Source organism: Chiroxiphia lanceolata, chromosome 20 (assembly GCF_009829145.1).
Source record: "Chiroxiphia lanceolata isolate bChiLan1 chromosome 20, bChiLan1.pri, whole genome shotgun sequence".
In the NCBI taxonomy this organism is placed as follows: Eukaryota; Metazoa; Chordata; class Aves; order Passeriformes; family Pipridae; genus Chiroxiphia; species Chiroxiphia lanceolata.
The window spans coordinates 8,971,923-8,987,425 of NC_045656.1; the positions used below are offsets into that span (position 1 = coordinate 8,971,923).

The following is a 15,503-nucleotide window of genomic DNA, read 5'->3' on the forward strand; positions in this document are numbered from 1 at the left end:
ATTTCCTTCTGAAAGGAAAGAGCATTAAGGGATATTTTGAAAATGTAGAAAGGGAATAATAGCAAAAAAAAAAAAATCTCCCCAAGATAAATTTGGCTCAGCAGCCTTTTTGCTATTTCGTGTCTAACATTCATTTTGGAGATGTATCAGTCACATCAAGCTGAGGCCACTTTAGTTTTATGTGCCTGGTAAAAGGGAGTTGATTCACAAGGATCTGGTCCATTCCCTTCTGTCACCTCATATTTCTGTTTCTGTGTCTGCACATTATTTCTACCAACCAAATACATTTTATTTATTTATTTTTTTATTTTTTTTACAATTTGGAGGAAAATAAATGGAAGTTTCCAAGTAAATATTTTTATATTCATTCTCATGCCTTCGGTTGTTCTACAGAGCTCCTGTATTGCATATTCCTCCAAGTAATTCCTGCTGATAAAATGCACTGCTGGAGTAAAATAGGGAATTAAAATTTAGATTGGAAATGCATTTGTTTGGTATTTCAGAGGGTTCTGATTTAAGGTTTTCTTATGCCCAGCAACAAATAAATGAATACACAAGGAGTGAGGCAGCCATGCACTTCAGGGCTGGGGCAGCAGGAGCTAAGGAATAAGAGGAATAAGAGGATCCTTTAATACAGAAGACTGCATTTGGCAGGGCTGGTCTGAACAGGGGCTTATAATCCCCCAGGAGACTGGATTTTTCTGGATTTGGTAGGAACCAGTAGGTCTAGAGGTGTCTTGATGTATTTGCCATTCCTCAGTTTCCTCAGGAAGTGCAGCCACACCACTTTGCTCCTAAAAGATTGATGTGTCCCATGGACAATCCAACAAAATTATGGTGGTTTGCTTATGATTCCATTGCAGAATTAGCCAGCTTTTGTGGATTTTGTATTTGAGTCAGTCTTTAGTGTTTGTTCTACCTCTTTTTTGTGTGTTTGTGTTTAATGCAGCTGGAAGTTATTCTGGAAAATGGGGAAGTCGGAATCCTTAGAGGAGCTGCCAACGTGCATTTGCCTGAGTTCCTTCAGCAGTGGGGAAGAGAGGGAGAATTCCAGACACGTCATCCTGATTTCACAGGCCTGCAGAGATCTCCAGAGTGGACTGATCCATCTGTGGGAGGTAATAAATAGCCCTGTGCTTTGTTACACGTATGTGTGTGCTCTGTCCATGCAATCCTTGTAATCCGTGGATCCTCTGGATCTGCCTGGAGAAACACACCCGTGCCCATCTGAACATAAGCCAAAGAGTTCTTATGATTGGAAAAACAGACAGTGGCAGTTGCAGTTGGAATCACCCAGTGCTCCTGGTTGTAGTGCAGGTACAGAACTTCCTCTCTAACCTTCCCCCAAACCAGAAAAATTATTGGATCTGGACATTCCTACCCCACTGACTGTTCAGAGACCATCCTTAGCTCATGACTGACGTGTCCCTCCCAAAGATTCACGTTTTGCTGTGTTCACTCATCCTGAAGTGACAAAGGAAGGAGGTGGAAATGGAAAGGGATTGTGACTTCGAAAGCAACCCCTGTGTCTGGGTTTCCAAAGCAAGCTGGGGCTGATTTCTGTCCTGGGTGTTGTTCACACTTCCCTGCTCTGACAGCTTTGTTGCTCAGTTCTGTGGGAGAGCGTTTCCCTGCCGAAGGGTTCCCGTGGCATCTCCTCAGCACAGGAATTGCCCCTTCCAGCTGGCCCCTACAACCTAAAGCCTCCTCAGGCAGCAAACCCACGTTCTCCTCGTTGTTGTTTCACCCTGTGTACCCACAGGAGTCCTCCTGGGCTTAGCTCTAAAGGGATTATTATGCTATTTAAATATTAAACATGAAAGTTCTTCTTTCATTGTTAAACCAATATTAAAGTAGGACAAAACTGATTTATGGTTTAGGGTTTGCTCCAGAATCGCTGGTGTGGCAGCTGATGTCCTGTTCCAGCAGCACTGGCACTGCCAGGAGGCACAGAAATGTAGATTTTAATCAAAAAACATTATTTGAGATACACTTCTGTTAAATTATAAATTAATCTTACCTTGTGGACTTCCAAGCTCTTAAAAAGGGCAAATGGCTGCAGCGTCCTCTGAAACAATTCATACCCCCATTTTTTGTCATTCCAGCGCCACGGAATTGAAAGTTGGGTGTCTTCCCCTCACAGATTGTTATTTAATCACTATATATTAGCTTTCATTGCCCTTTTGATGTATTTAAGCTCATAAACTTCTCATTGACTAGATTGAATTTACCATGATGTTGTTACTTTTTACGAATGGAATAAATCAATATCGGATCCGTTGGCTTTGCCCCGGATTGTTTATTTTAAGGGCTCTTTAAACTTTTACTGAATGACAATGGAAGGTTTGACACCTCCAAATGAATCCTCAGAATTTGGGAACGCTGAGATCCCACCTGGCTCAACCAGCAGGTGCTGACCACGTGATCCAGAGGTACAAGGCTAATCCAATTTCCCAACATCCTTTGAAATGGGGTGTATTTTGCAGCATTCCCAATATGTAACACTTAAATACTTGCAAATTACTTTATTACTGTAAGAGAAAGCTTTCGTTTCATTACTAGGGAATATTCCAGAGTAAGAGTAGTTTTTGTCACTGAAAATAGTCTTGAAAATATCTGTCTGATATTTCCATATATACATTTATACAGGAGGAAATAGTAGCTTACTTCATGTTAAAGCTGTAGTCCTCAAATAATCTGTACAAACCCTCTGATTTCATCTATGAGTTTGAAGCACAGAAATACCACTGGGTTCATTTTTTCATGGAATTTTAGGAATGTAGTTTTTTGGGGTTTTTTTGCTAGTTTAATAATAATTAAAACTATACATTAAACAGGGGATGTTCCACATAACCAAGTGCTAAACTATGTCCAGTGGCTATAAAAACTTGGGAATTCTCCCACCAGTGCAATCATGGGATAACAGCCTAGACTTGGTGCTTCTGGAGGTACCTGTTTGGACTCAGTGCTGCCCCTTTCTCCCTCATTATTTATGCACCTTTATTATTGTATTAAGTAGCTAATTAAATCTGGTCAGGTTAACCTTTCTTGGTGATTAGAATTAGGCACCTCAGCCCCTGAAGAGCCAATCATTTTGGGAGGAACATCTTGTTCTTGTTTGAATAATTATCTGTGTTTACATTCACACAGCATTAATCACTTCAACCAGACATTTTTGGGGGAAGGAAAGGAGGGTGCCCAGGGCAGGGTTTCAAATGCTGGGTGCAGAAATTATAAAGGAGATACATTTCCCTTCATTCCTGCCAATGAGCAAAACATTTTGAGTTAATAATCCAGAACTCAAAGTGCACAAAGAGCTGTAATTTGTTTTCCAATAACTTTAAAAGCCAAGTGCTCCAGGCTGACCCTCTGAACTGAGCCCTGTTTCCTCGGTCAGAATTCTTCAGCAGCAGCATTCCAATATTTTCCTGCTGGAGTATTTGTCATTCTTTTCCAATTATTGCTGTTATTATTTTATAACTATTTGTCTTTGTTCTGTGATCTGGTCTTTTGTTGAACTCTAGTGAAAACTTCTTGGTCTTTTTTCCCTGCCCTTCCCCTTGGTTTGAGATTTTCTGCCAACTCTTCTGCCCTAAAGCCTTTTTTTTTCTTTCCCCTTTTTCTCCCTGCAGTGGCTGGATCTTGTCTGATACAACCATTGCCCTTATTGCTCATGTATCCCTAAAAATGCTCCATATATTGTGGCTTTTGTTTGGAAAGACCAAAAGGAGAGATGGCAAAGTGACCTTTTCTGTGCCCACCTTCCTTCAGAGGCTCAGGAGCTCCTAACTCTTTTTTGGGAAAGACCCAATAGCTCAGCCAAAGATGTATATGCTGAAGATTATTTAATTTTGAACATGAAATATTATTTATTTATTTGTCTATCTCTTCATTTATTGCTTCTCAGGAACAAAGCTGTGGGATCACAGGAGATGTGGGAGCTCAGTGCTCCATGGTCCAAGTGGGATGGTGGGAATTATTAGAGAAGAAATAGAGGAAAACCACAAAAGACTTCTTGATACCACTGTAAACCCATCCCATATCTGTGTGAGTACTCTGTGCCTCAAACCCATGTGTTAAACCAGCAGAAGCTGGAGAGAAGGGCAGAAAATGCTGAGATGTGGCAGAAGTGGGGAACGTGCACCTTCCACAAAAGGCCCCCAAGTCATTTGAAGATGTAACTTTGGTGCTGTTCCTTTGCTGATTCAAATGATCTTCTGTAAGTGATTTTATGATGCATATCAATATTATGGTTATCAGCCTTCACAGTTAAAATAAGGCTCTTTTCTTTGGCAGGAGGAAGGCTATACATGCAAATTCACATTGCTGATGCATTTCCACTGACTCTGCCCTTCTGTTCTGGCAGAATTAGGAAAAACTGTATTTTTTTGTGTCTTCTTTTATCTCTTTCTTCATGCATCGCGTGTTCTTCGATTCTCACTTTATTTCTGGTTTCATTATCTTTTTCTGCTTTGTGGTCACACTTGTGGCTGCATTTTTGCCTTTTATTTGTTCGCTTTGCCCTGAACTTTCTCCCAAATCCTTCAGTTTTCCTCTTTCTGCCCAGACCTGAGCAGACACATTGAATCATCGCTTTTCTCTCTTTCCATTTCCACTTGTTTTCCTCTTCCACTCCAGTATTTATCTTTTCCCCTTTCCCCCCTAATGTTACCATTTTCTCTCAGTGTTTGTTGATGTTTTTCTTTCCCCTGAACTTTCCTTTCCTTTTTTTGGTATTTTGGACCAGGAGAGACCAAACAGGGATTTGGGCCTTGAGTTTTTTATTTAATAGTGCAAAACTGGGTAGAAATTCCATAAAAATAAGTGTCCTGACTGACCTGTGGCATGAGGGGGGGGACCAGGAGAAAACAAATTCCTGTTTAGCAAATTTAACTTCTCCTAAAAATTCAGGCTCCATCCTTCCAGCTGGAAACCAGAGAATATAATGGGTTGTTACAAGCTGTTAAAATTTGAGACCGAGGAGGGGGAATAGGCTGAAGTTATTCCATGGATTGTTCTGTTCTTTGTGGGAGGCTGTTAAAATAAAGCAACAGTATAAAAGATGTATTATATACAACTTAATGTAAAGCTGTTTGAAGTCATTATGATATTTCTTCCTTGATTGTCTAACATTTGTGTACTTTTTAAAAGTTTCACATTTTTTGGTTCTTTCTGAACATTATGAAAATTGTACTGAGAGGAGTAAATTCATCTGCATAAAATTGACTGCAAAGAGCAATTAGTCCTTCATTAATATGCAAATTTGGTCCAGTGCAGATTCATCTATATATGAGGCTTAAATATGCAAGTCAGTCTTGCTGTGCAGAAGCCCAGATGCTTTTATTTACTTTGAAATTGAGGGATTTGGTTAATGATGTTGTTGACAGGAAAACTTGAATAAATTTGATGATCACCATCTTTCATATTAGACGAGGCCCATGGAAAAAAAATTACCAAGTAAAATACCAATTTTATTTGGTAATTTCCTATTACCAATCTAGTAATAAAATGCAAGATACGAAGTAATGGAGTGAGATTTCCTAACGTAGTCATCCTGAGACTTAAACTGTTCCCCAAAGATAGAGCCATTTTTCTTAAACTTTGTTTTTCCAGAGGGTAAAGACATCTCCATAAGCTGTGTGAATAACATGCTGCCTAGAGATTTAATATTGGAAAGTTGGCTCTGTGGCTTGTTTCACTTGGGGAGAGCCTATAAACCTGGGAATGGAAAAGCAGGAGCTTTGGAAAGGGCTCTTCGTCATCTTCCCTGAATTGTCTGTGGAGTTTTCTCCAGAGCTGGTGTGAGGCCTTTGCTCTGACCCTCTGGAAGTGTCTGGACACGTGGCCAGTTTATCTTTGGATCACCTAAGCTGGTTAATAAACATTTTCCTAAATATCTTTAAGTCTTTACAGCCCTCAGAAATGAAACTTTGTGACTGTGATCGCTCCCCATGGACTGGCTCAGAGAAGCCGGGGAAGGGTTTTTCCTTCCCATTAAATGGGATGTGCCCCATCCCTTTCCTCCTCTCCTGGCTCCTGCCCAGGGTGCTGTGGCTCTTTTGGCACATCCAGGATTGCCCTGGTTTTGTCCAGCAATGCCACAGCTCCATCACTCCCTCAGGTATGGACAGAATTCCCTTTGCATTTGTCAGCCTTGTTTCCTCTCCAAGGTACCACAAGTTACTCCTCCTCATGTTTCTTCCTTGTTTTTTTTTTTCCTCTGTAGTTCCCTCAGGCCTAAATTTACCTTTGGCTTAAACAACCTGGCCTTTGACTTCAATCATCCCCACATTTTCCTGGGCTAAATTTGGTCTTCTGTCTTGCTTGTGTGGGGCATTGACACTTCCAAACCAACAGAGAAATGGAGTTTAAATGGACTGAACTCTCCAGCAATTTATAAAGCTCTAGTTGGAACTACCCAAGGACAAGTTAATAGATTAGACCATTTGATTCCTCTGACTTCTTGGCACAGCTGGTTGGGATATAAATCCTCCCAACAGTGAACAGTTAGTTTCCAAATCCTTAATGTGCTGTAGGAGGCAAACAGTTTACACAGCCATGGGAAGGGGAGGAAAATTCAATGGGACAGGAAAATTGATGTGCCTGTTCACGTGGTCGTGGTGTGGTCCTGCAGGTGAATCCACAAGCAGGAAAACAGAGATGGAATTGAGGATTTGGGGGGAGCAGAGGAGGGATCTGTTAGCCTTGGAAAGGAATCTGTCCTTTCTACCCTCAGAATGAGGCACTGAGAGCTGTCAGAAGGCAGTTTGTTTGCAGCACTTGGTGAGGCGACAAATTGATTAAAAGGTGAAACTTTAAAAACACAACATCTGCTCAGACTTAAATGGTCTTTGCCTGTGAGAACACAGAGTTGTTGGACAGTTTGTCGTGTTTTCCAGCACCATCCCCAGCAATCTTGGCTTTCTGATCTGGCTCCCAAAAGGCAGACAATAGTCATTTTAAAATCTATCAACAACAGGCATCTCAGCACAACCTGAGGTTGTCTCCTATCAACTATGTAATCTTTATATTCTAGATTAATAAACACTTCAGCCTTGGAGTTTGTTAGTCCAAAATATATTTATTACCTCATGAATTCAAACCCCCTCCAGTTACCATCTAATTAAAGCACAGTTGTGTGCCTGCAGTCTTTGGGGATGTATTAATAATGGAATTATCTCCTGAAACAGTAATTACACACTTTGTGCATTCTTTGCCACTCTTGTTGCAGTGTCTGTGTGATGAGTGGGTCACACAGGGCTCCATTGTTTTGAGCTCCTCCAAACTCTCTGTGTATCCAAGGATGAGCAGGATTGGATTTTTCCCCTCTTAGGAAAAAAAAAAGGGAGAAAAATTTATTCATTTTTGTACTTGGGAAGGGGAAGCACCAATGCCACTGTAGGAAGAGTTGTGAGACACGATTGTGCAAGTGATTTTAGCTCCTGTTTTCTCCTCACTCTTCCAGGAGGTTGTTCACAGAGCAAAACCTCCCTGCAGGATCTGTTTTGTAAATCTGCCAAAAGGTGAAGACAACCACTTTATCTGCGAGGGAATATTCATTTATGGGGCTTCAGTGACGACACAGATTTGAAAAAAGGAAAATAGTCTTAAATCCTTCCTCAGGAGAGAGATTTACTTCCAGTTTTATTCAGTGGTAAGTGTACTTATTATCCTCTCATTTCTGTATGTATTGGCTGTGTCTGGGCTCGTGCTTCATCAAGGTTGTTCTCCCAACTGCTACAATGGGTTGTTTATGGGCAAGATTATTTTTCCTCATTTTTTTTTTCCCCACTTACTACGGAATGAGGTGTTCTGATCCCACCTGGAGAGCCCTTCCCTGCCTGGAAAGAGGCACAGGAGGCCACAGGGTTTGCACATTCCTTCCCTGGATTTTTGAATCCCTTATCTCTAGTTCAAGTACATCTGTTGAGCAAGAGTGTGAGCGTGTGATTCCTGTTGACACAGGCTCCTGCTCTACCTGACAGAAGGGGAGGTTATTCCCTTTGTACTTCCAGGTGCTGTATTCCAGAAGCTGGTGTTGTCAGGATCCATCTGTTGGTGGAATGTCCTGCTCTGGGTTGTCTTGCCTTTGGGATAACCTTTTTCCCTGCAGTGAAAGGTCAGGGTTAGGGTTGTGCTCGTTGTCTCAGTAAAAAGGGTGTCTGGTACCACTTGGGACACTGTAGAGTGGAACATTTCCATTGTGTTAAATAAAAAATATCTGCAAAAGATTATGAGGTTGATGACACATTGTTCAAAGATCCATTATTATTATTAATGTTATTATTACTATTAATATTATTATTATGACTTAGGGTTAATTACTGGTTTGTCAAAACTTCTTATTTCAAAACTTTTGGCAGCCTGATATTTCTTGTGGCTGTGGATGCCAGAGGTGTCTGTGTGTCCCCAGAATGGTTCCAGGTTGTGTCTTGCCTGTGCTGTCACACTATTTTGTTTGCCATTGGTGTCTGATTTGCAAACTCTCAAACTAGACACCTCTCTGATGTGTTTTTCCTGATGTGAATAAATTCACCTCAGAATACTCACAGAGGAAGAGATGTTTGTTGTCAAGCAATTATTTCAGATGAAACACAGAGAGGGGTGATATTACAGTCTGAGTTTTATTTAGCCACAGGCATGAATCTGAAGATGAATTCTGGGAATTTGGGGGAGGAAAAGGACAGCTTTTTATTTTCTTATTTTTTTTTCTTTCTTGTCCTCTGTATTTTGCAGGGATTGCTTTGAGTCTGTGAGTTCTCAGCTCATGAAGAACTTCCTGGCTGAGGGGATGAAGACATTAAAGCCTTTGCCCACTCAGAGCAATTGCTCTGGAGACAAACAGAGCTCAGAAAACAAATGTTCTGAGCTACCTGGAAGTCCTGGTTCACTGAACACATGAAGAGCCAGAGATCCTTCTGAACCTGAAGTGAAATTTATTCTCAAGGTGATGCTCGAGCTCATTATCTGCTCCTCTTTCTAAATGTAAAGTAAGGAGTGAAAGGCCCAAGTATTCCATATATAACAGCTGACATGTTCCCTGCATTCCTGTATTTGCCTAAGAAGTCATGGATAATCAATTTGATGTGCAAAATACACTGCAGGGATGAATTCTGAGCCACAGCACTTGCCATGCCTCTGCTGTTCTGAGAGACAGAAACTTCCAGGAAAGGAACACCAGTGAAAACCTTCCCGATCATTCTCTCATCAGGTTTTTTTTTCCAAGAATGTGTCTGGAGGTGGATTCTCTAGACAGTGTTTGGGTTTTTTCTACCCTTTGAGTGGCTGGTTCTGTGTGTGTCAGTTATTTTCTCACTGTTTTTCTTCCTGCATTAGAAATCAAAATTACTTCATCAGGGTATATATATATTTATATATATATATATAATCACTATAAACCCAACTAGGAAAAGCTAACCCAAAACATTTACTTTTCAGATTTATTATTTAAATATATGTTTGAAATAATTAAAACAATTCCCTACATGTATTACAAATAACTTCCCATCTTATTACTGTTGGGAAGCAGAACAGGCAGGAAGCAGCAGCAGACAGATGTGATTGTAACAGAGGTTCTCATTTAATTAATAATAGATTGGTTGTAATGAGACTTATGGTCTTCATAAACTCCTAGAATGTTTTTAACACAACCAGAGTAAGTAAGTTTCAAGTCTGATTTATTAGTCTTAACCCTCTCAGATAATTTTTTACCTTGTTTATTTTCGAGGACAAACCCCAACATTTATCTTATTTTGAGAGATTTTCCCACAAACCAGAGTATCTACGGTTCTAGCAAGAAAAAAAAAAGGGAAATTTGCGTGGATAAAAAAAGATTGAGTGACAATCCTGCCGGTGTGGAAAAACTGAGGTTAGATTTAGTTCTGTATTAATCTATTCCTTTCTTGGAAATCCATATTTCCCCCAGAACACCCCCCAGCATCCTCTAGGCCGTCAAAATCTGGTCGCAGCATTTCATACACTTTGGTGTGTCCTTTCTCTGGAAAGAAACAGCTGGATGTTTTTGTGTCACACTGTGCCCAGTCCACCTCTGTTGTTGTCATTTTAATTGCTGGGGCTGGTTTGTTTTTTTTTTTTTTTAAGTCCTCTACAGAAGGTCTTTGTAGTGACAAGCGAACGGTTCACGCTTCGTAAGCAAACATAAAGAATTCTGCTGCTAATTGGAGAGGGAGCCATGCAGTTATGATTCCATCAACATTTAAGTTACATTGTTAAAGGACACATTTTTGTTGTTGTTGTTGTGTTTATGTTGCCCCATAAAATTTTACTCGGGGTGGATTTGGTGGGGAAGGTTTTATAACTAATTCTGGGGCTCGGGGGGGGGGCGGGAGGGAGGGGTAGAAGTTAAATTTTTCTAACCTGAATAGACAGTATTAAAGTTCAGTGTTTTATTGCTGTTTTGGTCTATTACAATTCTTAATTGCTGGTTTGTGAAACTATGAAAATGGAAAGACTGGACAACCTCAAAAGAGCTCCCTTTACCCTGCCCTGAAGAACTGCAGCCACAGTGTTTCATGTGGAGGAAAAGCCTCCAGAAGCCACCACTTTCCCAAAGGAGGGAGGTTGTTATTCAGTAATTTGGCCTTTTGGGGTTTTCTCCCCAAGACACTCTGCCTGTTGTATCTATAGACCTCCCAGTTTCTAAAAGGACCTTGTGTCAGACCTTCCTTTTTTCATAAATTCCACTTCCATGCAATACTTGGCTATGGATTAATAGTTTTACAGTTACAAGCCCCAAAACTGTTTCCTATTAATGCTGACTTATTTTCTACTTACATCTCTCTTCTCAGGTGGCAAAATATCTGCAGCCTCATCTTGAAGAGCCTTGGAAGGGCCAAAAAGGTTCTTCCTTTTCCAGGTCACTGCCAGGTTTTAGAAGATACAATTTTTCAGCATCTAAAGCAGGAAATCCCAGTTATTTTCCATGAGAAGAAGCACAGGGATGACAGGGCTTCCCCCCAGAACACTCCCTGGGTAATTGCTGAAGACATTCCAAGCCACTCTAACGAAGTGCACTGTCTGCCAGTCATTCTGTTCTCCTTGGAGGACCATCTGTTGCACTTCAAATATGTAAAGGTCTGCTATCATTTATTGCTCCAAACAAATCCACTCCTTTGTCTGATGGGCTGGAGCTCCTGAATGGGGACTAGAGGTGGTTTCAGTCACTGAGGGCAGGATATTCAGGAGATTCCCTTTTGTTGCTCTGTAAGTGAAAGGTGCTCACTCAGCTCAAATTTCAGAGCACAAACAGTGATTAAACTGATTTCAGTGCTTTTGAATAATTTCAATTTATTTGGCAACAAGTCGTGAACAACAACAACAACAATCTGAAATGTAGTTTCTGTTAACTCGGCCAGAAGCACATTGTAAGATTTTTGCTTCTGGTGAACAAACCTTTCCATTGTAGTGGTATCCAGACTTGATACACACTGACATTTGAATTAACATTATGTTATTTTAACTAAATTGCTTAATTAGCTTGTTTGTGGCTGAAACTAGTGATTCAAAGAAACTTTCAGCAGTGAAAAATAGGGTCAGCAGCTCAAAATGCAAGAACCTTTCTTCTGGAAGGTAAACACGTGTCCTTTACAGGGATGTAACACTTGCCTGTACAGTCTTTATTTATGAGTTAACTGGGACCCTTTCCATGAATTAAATGAGCAAGATCAGGCATTAAATGATGATTTCTCTTTGTTTTCCCTGCTGCAGATTTTAAAGAGGCTGTGCAACCCCTCCTCTCAGATTGGAGAACATAAGCATTGTATTTTCACAGCAGAGAAGTTCTGTTCAGAGATTTCCAGCCAGGGAAACACATAACAATTTCTGTGTGACTAGGGAGTGGTCCTGTCTTTTTTTTCCTTTTTTTCCTCTGTCCCTTCTCCTCCCTGCATAGCAGTTAATGTTCTGGTCAGAAGGGATAATATGTTAGATCTTGAATGTCAGTAGCCCCAGAGATTCTGACAAGACTATTCATGTGCATTCATATGTCTTAACCAAAGCTGACACTAAAGAGAGCAAGAATCCTCATATTCCTCTTTTTATTGCTGTGCATTAAACTCAGATCTTCTCTTGGAGACCTTTGCTGAAAAATGACATATTCCCCATTTGAAAAAGGCTTTCTGGCAGGGTCTAAACAAAGCAGCTGGACATCAACGTGGCCCAGGGCAGAAAGCTCCCACAGTTTGGTTTACACCCCAATTATGGACACCTACCAAATGCTGGGAGATAAATCCTGATGGGAAGCAAACAGTAATGTTTTTGTTGTATTTTTTTAATTTAAAAATTAAGTGGCCTTCTAATTTCTTGAAATCTTACAGGAATACTTGGATTCTGGTAACCTGAGGTGGATGTTTTCTGAGAAACACCCCCTGTGTGAATGTTCTGCTCTCCCATTTACCCCAGGCATATTTTACACATACTTCTAGTACAGTTTACAGCACGTGTCTGGGTAATTTTGCAGTGATCTGATGGTGTTGTTAAAGCCAGGTAGGCAATTTTTACAGCAATGATAGTTTTAATCTTCTTTTTTATAATTGTTTGGTAGCAGTGACTAACACAGCCTTGGTGGCTCTGGGCACCTCGCCATTCTTAGGTAGTTTAACTTGTTAAAAATTATCTTCCCTCCCACCCAAATCCCCTTGAAACCACTTGGAGAGGAGAAGTGTTGAACTGTTGCCAATAATAAGTCCTGCTGAGACCTCTGTATCCTCCTGATAGAACTGTTGGTGCCAACCAGGGACTGACTGGCACGGGTTTGAACTCTCCACTGCTTGATGTATCTGCTTCACATGGGCCAATTACAACAATTCCCACCTCTGGAGCTGGAGTCAAAGCCCTTGGTCTTCCCTTCATACCTCAGGTTGTTGGCAATGTGTTCAGTCCTGCAATCTCAGTTTTCTCTGAATGATTAAGTGGAACATAAATACTTTGAAAAAGTAGGAGAGAGTCTGAATGGAAATCAAAGGCTGAATAATATCATTGTTTTTCATGTTGCTGTTGTTAAGCTGCATTTCTTTCCATTTCTTCTTTATTTCTAAAAGGCAGCATCTTCTTCTTTTAAGTTTTTTACAGAGATTCACCAGAAGGTGCTGTAGTCCATTGGCTGTTGTATTCAACAGTATTTTTTAATGTGAATGAACGAGCAATAGGAATTCCTACTTTTTTTTTTTTTAATGGGTTTAAAAATATAAATATTCCTCTCAAAATAAATACTTTTGACCAAAGTGGAAAATCATCCATCCTTTACTCCTTCTGGCTGGATGTTTCCATAAGAAATAGGGATATAACACCAGGATGAGAGACTGGCATTAACTACCCGGTTCCTGACAATTCCATTGGTTTCAATCTGATGCAACAGGGACCATCTTGCCCTTGCCCCTGTTGTCTTTCCAGGAGAGTAGTTAATTTTTAAATTGGAGCAGCTGCAGGGTTTTTTTAACCAGTGAAGTTTCTATTACACAAAGATAAACCTAAGATTGAGCACAAACTGACTTGCCTGTAGCTTTCCTAATATGATTGCACTGCACAGTGTAGATACTAAAATTTATATTAAAAATTCTCCATGCAGTTTCCCTCTAGGGAGAGGAAGAGGGAAGGGAAAGGCTACATGTGACAGATGCTAATTATGCAGCTTAATGCACTTCTGGAAGTTGCAGAGATGAGAACTCTGTAAAAACTCATCCACAAAACAAAGCCTATTTTCAACAGCGGTTTTTTCCACAATGCTTTGTTTTCATCTGCCTCCTCCCTGTTTTCCAGGAGGCTTTATTTCCCAAAGAGCACGTACAGTATTCAAAGGGCAAGTGATGTCCGAGGTCCAAAATTTTCCAAGCATGGATATGAGTGTTCTCCATCGTGTCTTCCTGCTCTGTGGGGCCGTTCGTGGAATTGGGAAAGGTGGTGGCTCCCAGTCAGGACAGGTGTGACTTAAAAATTCTCTAGCTGATGTGTTAGTTTTCTTTCCTCTTTTGTTGATGTTTTAGTCATATTTGGGTTTACTGGGAAAACTGTGTTCTGCACTTGACTGTGCTGGGATCCTGTAGAAGGATTTATTGTGGTGAATATGTCAGGCCCAGTGAACCAGATCCCAAAGTGAGACACACAGGCTGGGTTCCTCCAATCTGGGTGGTGAATCAGTGCCAAAGCCAGTGTTAGACACTGATCTTCTCTCCCAGACATTGAGCTGTGCTGTTTGAGGCTAAAGAAATGGATTTCCAGCCAGGGAAAACTCGATGCCATCCTGAAATCAATGGGGAAACTCAAAAGCACCTCAAGGCCACACTGAGCCATCGTCCTGGATTTCATTCCCTCTACCAAATCCCAGGATTCTTTTCCCTCCTAGAGGTAAAACCACACCAGCTCTTGTGTATTAATGCCAAATGCTTCTTTCTTTTATTTCCTTCAAAGCCTGGGTTTGCTCCTTCAGGACCGGTGACTTCCCAACCTCTCTCCACGCGGGACGATAATCGCGCTGACGACGGCAGCGGTGCCCGAACTTCCGAGGTCTTGGTGTGGCCCTGGGCAGCCTTGGAGGAGCGTGTTTGGAGTGAATCCTCCTCTTGCCATGGTCCTCATGTGCAGCCACCACGGAGAAAACCATCTGTTCCCCTTGGAAGGGGGTTTGGTTCCCCGTGCCCTCCCCCGATCCCGCTCCGTCCCCAGCTGCTGTGTTTCACTGAGCAGCGAGGGAACGAATCCCCTGCGTTAAAAATACTCGGGGTCTATTTAGATGAAAAGAAGAATCTTGCTTGCCTACACTGACATGCAAAAATAGGCTCAGTGTGAGTAAATCTTCAAAGTTTCTTTCGGTGAAAATACCCAGCCTGGCTTTTTTTTTTTTTTTTTTTTTTTTTTAACTTATATGATAAGTTTATTTATAGAGTGTCCTTCTTTCCTCCTACTCCATCAAGACATTTGCAGGAGGTTGTCGCTCGTCTTGTTCAGGAGTCCTGAAATAATTTGCAGGGCCTTTGAAACATCATCATGTTGCACAGTTGTGATGCATCGTGCTGCTGTTGCACCAACGTATCATATTTTAGTGTGAATGTCACGTTAACTGAGACATTCAGGCCTTCCTTTTACTCCAGGTGCCTTACACTGGTTTGTATTTTCATTTTAACTCCGCAGTCAAAAAATTCTGCGTATATATAGTAACTTAAAATTTTCCATTCTACATGCAAGGCATTGCATAGAAAATTAATGTGTAATATGAGAAGATTAACAGGATGCATATACTTTCCAAATATCTCTTAAAAATAGCTTTCACTGTCACTGTAGCATCTTAATTCTGAATAATCTCACAGTCCTTCTGCAAATCTGTGCATATAGTAACAGAGTAACCACCTACTTCATCCTCTTGAACTGCACAATATGTATCTGGGCATGAAAAAAACTTCATTTTGGAGTATGTTCTGCTTTGGCAGAGAGGATGGCTGTGGGACTAGTGAGAGCACTAATGCCTGCGTTAAATATTAATGCCAGCATTC

At 40.9% G+C, this 15,503-nt stretch overlaps 1 long non-coding RNA gene across 12 annotated transcripts; it reads left to right on the forward strand.

The window, feature by feature from the left end:
* Window positions 1-950: 950 nt before the first annotated feature.
* Window positions 951-15,503, forward strand: LOC116796619. Of its 12 annotated transcripts, none has more exons than XR_004360444.1 (7): window positions 951-1,118; window positions 3,908-4,047; window positions 7,466-7,654; window positions 8,737-8,947; window positions 9,728-9,868; window positions 10,809-13,937; window positions 14,425-15,503. It is a non-coding gene; the product is annotated as an uncharacterized LOC116796619 (long non-coding RNA). The 12 variants fall into 12 exon arrangements; XR_004360443.1 differs by lacking the exon at window positions 9,728-9,868 and having other exon boundaries at window positions 10,809-12,877; window positions 13,777-13,937; XR_004360446.1 differs by lacking the exon at window positions 9,728-9,868 and having other exon boundaries at window positions 10,809-12,504; window positions 12,736-13,937.